General features: G+C 38.1%; 1 protein-coding gene across 1 annotated transcript in view; it reads left to right on the top strand.

The window, feature by feature from the left end:
* Positions 1-7763: 7763 nt before the first annotated feature.
* Positions 7764-8497, top strand: part of lmna (lamin A) — a 60916-nt gene continuing 60182 nt past the window's right edge. Inside the window, exons 1-2 of the mRNA XM_041793128.1 lie at positions 7764-7942; positions 8177-8269. The gene's annotated coding sequence lies outside the window, so the exon portion shown is untranslated. The remainder of the gene's footprint in view (positions 7943-8176; positions 8270-8497) is intronic.

Raw genomic sequence — 8497 nt, 5'->3', positions numbered from 1 at the left:
TCATAATGGATGGTACTATGAATTCTGCTCTCTACCAGAAAATCCTGAAGGAGAATGTCTGGCCATCATTTTGTGGCCTCAAACTCAAGCACGCTTGGGTTATGCAGCAGGAAAATGATCCAAAACACACCAGTAAGTCCACCTCTGATTTGCTTAAAATAAAGGAAGGTTTTGGAATGGCCTAGTCAAAGTCCAGACTCAATCTGATAGAGATGCTGTAGCATGACTTAAATAGGACCTTCATGCTCAAAAACCCTCTAATGTGGCTGAATTAAAAAAATTCTGCAAAGAGGAGTGGGTTAAAATTCCTCTACAGTGATGTGAAGACTCATGGCCAGTTATTACCTGCAGTTGTTTCTGCCAAAGGTGGCATAGCCAGTTATCTGGGTTAGGGGGCAATTACTTTTTTCACATTTTTTTTGTCATGTTTGTATTTACTTGTGCTATCTTTGTCTGATGTTAAAATATGTTTAACTTTCCAAAACATTTAAGTGTGAAAAATGTGCAAAGAAAATAAAATCAGGAAGGGGGGTAATGCTTTTTTACAGCCCTGTGTGTCAATATTCTTTGAGCCAGTGTAATGAAAATTAAAGTTAACAGGTTTCTGATGTATATGTTCAAAGTTACAGTTTAATACACTTTTTAGCAGTAAACAATAATTTTTCAAAGCCCTAAAATCACGTCTTATAGTGATGAAACTTGTGATTAACACCTAAGCTATGCATTTGAAGATACTTGCTGTAAATCATTTGGTGTGACAAAACATGTCAGGACTTTTCCCATCTTTTAACACTTTTTTACCCATAGAAAGAGGCAAGTTCAGCGTTTTCTCACTTCCTGTGAAATACCCACATAGAGATGAAGCTGTTGACCCAAACACGTACACACACACATGCAAACACACTCTCACCTCGCCCTCCTAACAACAAACATGAACACACACGTGCATGCACTGGGATGTTGTGATTGGGAGAGCTGCTGTCAGCTGGGAATATGAGTCAGGTAGAATGACTTCATTGCTTTTTACGGGTATTAGGTCATCTCTCCACACTCTCTTCCCCCACTCCTCACCCAAACCCACCCCACCCCATCCTCTCTAATCATATTGATGCTGTAAGCGCCAGTGACACGCCTAGTGATGAGTAAGGCTCACCTCACCTCTTGCTTCCCGTATGCTGGTGATCTCAGCGGCGTCACTGAGAGCTTTGAACTCAGGAGTCCTGCTGGGCCTTCGCTTTCTCTCTGGTATTTGCTCCTCATTATATAGAATGAAACGCAGACAGTCAGCTGATTCAGATATTTGCTTTTACTGTACACAATGTAAGTCTGCATTTTTTAATCCGCTGCAGGATTAAGTCACAGGATCTGTATCACACTGTTAAATGACTGATTAGGTCACCTTTGATGCTCTCACTGAATTATGATGGCATGTTACAACTTAACCCCCTCATACAAGAGTCAAATGCTTCAATGTTGACCGATTTAATGTTTACATTAAGGATAAAATTCCAATTAGATGAGCTCTTATTATCTGAGTTAATGAGACAACCATTTATGCTTCTTCAGGCATGCATCATAAGTGATGAAAATTCAGTCAGTTTAAACAAATGAAATCTAGAAGCTGCTTACTTTTTATGCTGCTAATTAACATAAATTAACCACAGTTTAAGATGTTTATTTAAGTGCTTTTCTTCAGGATTATTCTCAGATTTTTGTATCTTATTTGTGTATTTTAATTTCAGGTTTACTCTCCTGTCGCCGGTAAAAAAAAAAAAAAATTGCACCAACATTCATTTAACCCTTCTCTGTTTGCAGATAGATTGATCATTTTCATGTGATCATTTATTCATGCATCATGCACTCAAAGTGCCCAACTCTCGTGGTTTTACAAGACACCAGAAAAATACAGTTAAATTGGTCCGATACAAATCACTACAGCATTGCAAATTCTTTTTAAAGCTCGCTCTCAGATATTATACTCTGACTTTTCTTTCTCACAGGCTTTGCAGACAAAATCTGATACAAAAAATGTTTATCTGCTTAAACACTGGCTCCCAACCTGGGGTCCAGGGCCCCCTAGTGAGGCGCTAAAGATCTGAAAGGCTGAATGTGGTCTGTGTGCTCTGAGGTTATCAAAATAAGAATTTAACTGTTGATACATTTCCACTAGATACTATATAATATCAATAAAAAGGGATGCACATTGGTTATTTTTTGCTTATATCATTTAAAAAAAATAATTTGATATTGGTACGAATATGTACAAGGTGTTCAGAGATAGAACCTCAATCCTTAAAACACACTTGAAAGTTGAAGTATGAGCAAAGAAACAAACTGTAATACTTAAACACACTTGAAAGTTCAAGGGTGACTAAAGATACACACTTCAGTCCTTAAAACACACTTTAGAGTTTTAGGATGAACAAAGAAACAAACTCTAGGTTCTTAAAACACACTTTGGAGCTTAAGTATGAACGAACAAAAACAAACTTTAAGACTTCAATCCTGCTTTTAATTTTGAGGATGAACAAATAAGCTTCAGACACACTTTAAAGTAACAATGAACAAAGAAACCACCTTCAGGTCTGTTGGATCAGCCTAGACTCCTCAAATGTATTGGTAAATATGGCTGATAATTTACAGCTTACATATCAGTTGTAAATACCAACAGAAATTTTTACATCTGCCGATACTGATGATGAACTTTTACTCTAATGTTATTGTGCATTGCTACTAATAAACAGCCTTTTTTTACCATGTGGAAAACACTGTACTCTTTTGTTGGTTTCTCTCCTCCATACTTTTGGGTGAGTCATAATTGAGATTGGATGATTTGGTGTGAGTCTGGTGAAGACAGCATAGCTGTTTGGGAAGTGATGGCTATGTGGTAGGGTAGATAGGGCAAAGAATGTCTCTGTGTTGGCATGGTGGCTGGTTAGAGCTAGCACAAAGGAGGGGGGGTCTGGGATGATGAAGTTCACTGTTCAGCCCTCTGGACATTTCATGAGACTAAATGACCAAAACACTGGTGATGGGGGGTTCCCAATTTTGGTACCAAAACATTGCTAATGTGATCTTTCTTATCATTTTTTTGTGCTTTGTTGGCTTTTGCATAGAAATTAGTACAAAGAATATCTAGATAACCACCAATAGAATGTATACAATACACAGAAGTAACAGTAAGTGCTTTAAAGTAACAGAAAATAAGACAAAGAAACAGGAAGTAATAAATCATTACAGACTGTTGCACTAAGAAAGAAGGAACTTTATGACATTTGAGTTGCAACAGAGAGCAATTGACCATTGTGTCTTTGGTCTGGTGTGACTTTGGCAGTGTATTTCTGTGATTTGGACAGTGTGCAGGAGTTTGCCAGCAAGTTTTGGTGATTAAAAGCAAGACAATCTGATATCAAATGCCTAGGGCTTCTGATTTTTACTCTGCAGTAGCATTAATGTTGTTTGATCTTTACATGTATTATATCTAAGATTTCATTTTTTACTGTTGAGATTTTGGTACATTTCACCTTAAATAGACAATACAGCTGCTAACCCAGCTTTCAAATGCAGCCTTTAGTGTCAGGAAGCATCAGTCTGCAGTAATCTGAGGGTGTCTACATGGTAATGAAGCAGTCTACTGGCTTTCAGATGGAAATATGGACACCAGCACTCTCACAAACATGTTTTTATGACTGTGATTTGATTTGATTTTCTTTGTTTGGTTGTTGTTTTTCACAAGTATTCCCTGGAAAGCTGCGCTGAAAGGAAGGGGATCCTACTGGTGGAGTAAATGTTAATGATATTTTCAGAAAAAGGGAGTGGGATCACAGGAAAAATGTCAAACTTGTACAAAATAGAGGTCTGATTGGCTTAGACGCTGGCCGTACAGCATCAAGCTGCACATATTTGTCTTATTCTTCCACTTTTTGTCACAGTGATTCTTTTTGGGTCGTCTGTTGGAGGGTTCTGCTGCAGACATTATCTTTTACCGTGAGCTTTCATGGGATTCAGATTCAGTTTAATGTGAAAAAGAGCAAAAAAAAAAAAAAAAAAAGAAGAAAGAAAGAAAGAAAGAAAAGAAAAGAAAAAGAAAGAAATTCCCAAATTATTATTCCTTCAAAATCCTAAGGCTGTCTGATATGGAGGGTAATTCCTGAAAAAATACATAAATGGCCAGAATTGTGCTTTTTTTTTTTTTTAACAACACTGCCTCCTCTTTTTATCTTGTCCTTGATAACCCCTTTGAATAAATCAACTGAGGTACATTAAATTGGACTAACTTAATAAATAAAATTAGCCTCAGCATGACCAGTGATAGCATTAAAATGCTGATATTAACTCAAAAGCAGATAACCCTAACTCTGAAAGCAGAGTGAGCACTTTTATTTTGGAAATTAAGGCTATTTTACTGAAAGAACTTTGAATTGCAGAACTTTAATTTGAATTTTGGGCTTTTGTTTCTTTTTTTTTAATAAGATTTGAATACTTCTTCCCTAACTGTTTGTTGTTCAGGGATAGATTTTTTTTTTTTTTTCTTTTTTTTTTGGCCTGCACTATTACCACAATATTTGAAATATTCTCACTTTTGTGGTCTATTTTTGCAGGCCAGTACGCCCACAAAGCTACACCTGTATTTCTCAGTACTTTCTGTGAGTTTGGTGGTCCTAACAGGACATTTGAGGGGGCAGTTTTGTACCAAAGCATGAAAAAATATGTGTATCTTTGTGAGTTGGATTATAAAACATTTCTGAGTTGCACATGACAAACTAATCCTGCCCTGAAGGTGCAGTTTTAGTGCCACAGTAGGCACAATCACAGTGGGTGGGGTTACTTTCCTGGCCCATATTTTCTCCAAGATCATGATGCCTTCAAATGACCCTCAGCCTTGCTCCATCATTTATGAACATTATGAATGTACACAAAACATTTACAGCTCAGCAGCATAGGTCATGTAAAATTCATGTTCAGCTGTTACATAATGATAAGCATGCCCAGGAAGAGCTCTAAGATATCTCCAGCAGCACCCTTCAGTTCTTTTAATTATTGTTATTTTTTAAATTTGTGTTATAGAATGAGTTTGGGATCACAGGGAATTAAAGTGACTGCACTATTCAACCGAGCCATCTGTACAGCTTGATAGTGGCAGTCATGCTGGTACAGTTGCCTTGAGGAATGGTTGTACGCAATTCTGGCTGCCAGTTTAATTAAATTATCAATTCATGTGAAACTGCGGCTCAGGTCAGTGTATCAGTCCTTGCAGAAAAAAAGGTGGGGTCCATGGAGTCACAGGAGCCCCTGAGGGCTCTCAAGGGGGTCCCAAGTAAAATGAACACAGCTGCTATGTTTACTCCAAGGCACTGAGATCCACATGCATTGATTCTGATAGCAGGTATCTGAATTGTCAAGCGCTGCCTAAAAGATACAACCAAAAAATAAATCATGATCTGTGACGAATTTGTTGGAAATCCTGAGGCGCTGAGATTACACATGCTCTGATTTTTTATTTCCATTTTCCCCCCTCGAATCATACATTTCTTGGATGGAAATCCCATGGGTGGAAAGAGTAGATGGAAACTTAAGTAAAAGTTCAGATACTTTGATTTAAATGTACTTAAGTAAAAGTAAAATTGCTGGTTTATAGATCTATTCAGGCAAAAGTTAAAAGTAAGCAACCAACACCTGAGTTACTTTTATCTTTGTATCTTCACAAAGCCCTTGGCTTCTCCTCCACACTGATGGGTGTTAAAGATCCAGACAAAATACTTCTTTTTGTCACATCCTACCTTTATAAGTATTGATATCTATAGTGATTTTCCATTATATTTTAAGGTATATTTAAAGCTGCCCAAGTATATTTGCTGACTGTTCTTTCCTTCTTTAATTCATATTTAATCACCATCTGTGTGTTAATGATGGGCCATTTGTGAACAAGTCGGATCAAAGAGCTGACTCAATTTTGAACGATAAGATCCGGATCCCATTTGAGAGTTGTTTTACGTCATTATTATTATTTATATATATTTTGTCTGTGTCTGTGTGTTATGTGATTGGTATGATCTTTTCTCCACAGTGCTCTACCAAAGGCTTACCATACATTAGGGACACAAATTTGACCGTGTAACATTGTTTTATATTAGGTTTAGTCATACAGCCCAGACAGTGAGCAGATTTCTTCTGATTCACAGTGTATTTGTGGGAGACAGTGGGAAAAATCAAGCAGAATTGGAGTAAAATACCTGTACATATATCAATCATATGATATGTCGTTGTTAAATTTAGCAGGTCAAATGAAGCAAGACAGGCATCCAAATGAAGAGCCGTTTAGGAGCTGAAGGAGTCATCTCTTCTTGCTGAGCTGAGCCAAATGACCTGAATCACTACAAAGAACTGGAACTTCCACCACTACTGCATGTGCAAGAGAGACATCTATTAGTACCCTCCCTCCCATGCATGCACCAATTGAGGTGCTATGTCTTTTGCTAAATTTTAAGCTTCATGTGCCATTGCTTTGACATTTTCCTGCAGCTTGTTGTTGCCGATATCATCCTTTACTCCTGCACTGGGTACGATACCTCAAAAATAAGCCTTCACAAATGCAGCTCACCTGCTTTGATTATACAAAGCAGGTGAGCAACTGAAACATTTCGAAATGTGAGTGATTTTAATTTGGTGTCTTTTTGACATGTTGATGAATACTGTTAAGAGAGGTAACACTAAATTAAACTTACAAATAGAGGTGATGTGATGGTCATCACACCACCCAAGTACAATGTCATTCTGTGGGAGATGCTATGTATGTGTACAGTGAGTATTGAAAAAATATTTTTTTTTTCCTCCTGGCAGAACTATGTTTGGGAACCAAAGAAAGTGCTTTACGAAGTGCAACACACCTGAAAATTTGTACTGGGTTATAAAATTTATGTTTTGTTTTATTGTTGCATATTTTTTTCCTTTATTTGATAGGACAGCTGGAGAGAGACAGGAAATATGAATGGGGGAAGACATGCACCAAGACTGGATATTGATCCCACAACCAGTCCATTGAGACAAAAGCCTCTGCTTATAGGCGCCTGCCCCACCCACTGTGCCACCCTTATGCCCTGTTGCATGTGTATTTATTATATCACTAAACTGTAAAACACTGTGCTGTTTTGACTACATACTGTTGCACTTGGATTTGAAACCAGGCTGCTTGTGTACATGGAGAACAGCCTAACCACAAGATGCTTGCTAAAAGGCCTAACAATGGCTATAATTTTGGCCAGTACATCTGCTTTATCTTCTGTACTGGGACTATATTAAGCTGCATGCACTGTCCCTGATGATTAAAATGAATTTAGTTCAGTTTAACAGCAAATTTTTGACATGATGTGGATCCATTCTCTTGCTGTGTTCTACTCACTGTCATGTGTTAGTGTAAGCCAAACAATAGGCAAGTTAGTGTTGCACACAAAAAGATCACAACTCTCTTTTTTTTGTACTCAGAAACAGATGCTATGGAAAACGTAGTAATATTCCTCTGAAAATGTGTGTAAAAGTAAAATAGCTGATTTTAAAAACTACTCAAAAAGCACACAAAAAGGCTACTCAATGACTGTAATGTGAGTAAATGCTGTCTGTTACTTTGCACCCCTGGGGAATCCTCACCAGCTAAAAATAATCCCAGTAAAAGCGTTAATTATGTCCGCCAGGTGGCGCTGGTAGGCTGCATTGTAATTAGCAGAGACTGGCAGCCTAATCAAGTGTGTTGATTTGCAGGTGGCTGCTGGCTCGTCGGGGTTCCCCCTCCACGACTTTTTCCCTCCATAAAATAAAAAGCGACCCAGTGGATAACATCATGATTAACTGGACTGCCGACATTTAGAAAGGTCAATGGCGGCCGTGGAAAACAGGGACATGTTTTAACCGAGTGCAGAAAAGCTCCATTCCTGTGCAAAGACAGAAGGTAGGACTGTTGAGTGTCGCTGTGTAACAGAGCTGTAAACGGTGTATGTTGTGTTTGCGGTTGTTGAGTTATGAAGACAGACAGAGAGGCTGGTAAACCGATTCATGAACTCTGTGACCCTCTGGTTACAGTTATCATCACCCACCAGGTGTCATTCGAGGTTTAACCCGGTAGAGGGCGCTTAGTAGCTTCTCTGTGCTTGTGAATGGCTTGACGTATGTTTGTGTTCAACAGGGACGACAGGGGGCGCCAGAGAGAGGCAGTGTGAGAGCTGCAGCATCATCCAGGAGGAAAACAGACTGTGGACAATGGGATGATGCAGCTGAGGTAACTGTACTCTATGTGACTATTTTTGTCTTCTACTGTATACCTTTAAACACTACCATCAAATTTCTATAAGGGTATTATATTACACTTTTATGTTAATTGTCGTGATAAATCACTTTTCCAATCAAAGATAGCAATACAATAACCAGTAAATACTTCTAATTTATTAATAGAAAGTGCAGTATGACTTATTGTTGCTATTAGTTGTGAATAAAGGTTTTAGAATGA

The sequence above is a fragment of the Cheilinus undulatus genome, linkage group 8 (genome assembly GCF_018320785.1).
Source record: "Cheilinus undulatus linkage group 8, ASM1832078v1, whole genome shotgun sequence".
Classification (NCBI taxonomy): Eukaryota; Metazoa; Chordata; class Actinopteri; order Labriformes; family Labridae; genus Cheilinus; species Cheilinus undulatus.
The sequence above is the reverse complement of the archived record's forward strand: the minus strand, read 5'-3'. Positions and strand labels throughout refer to the sequence as shown.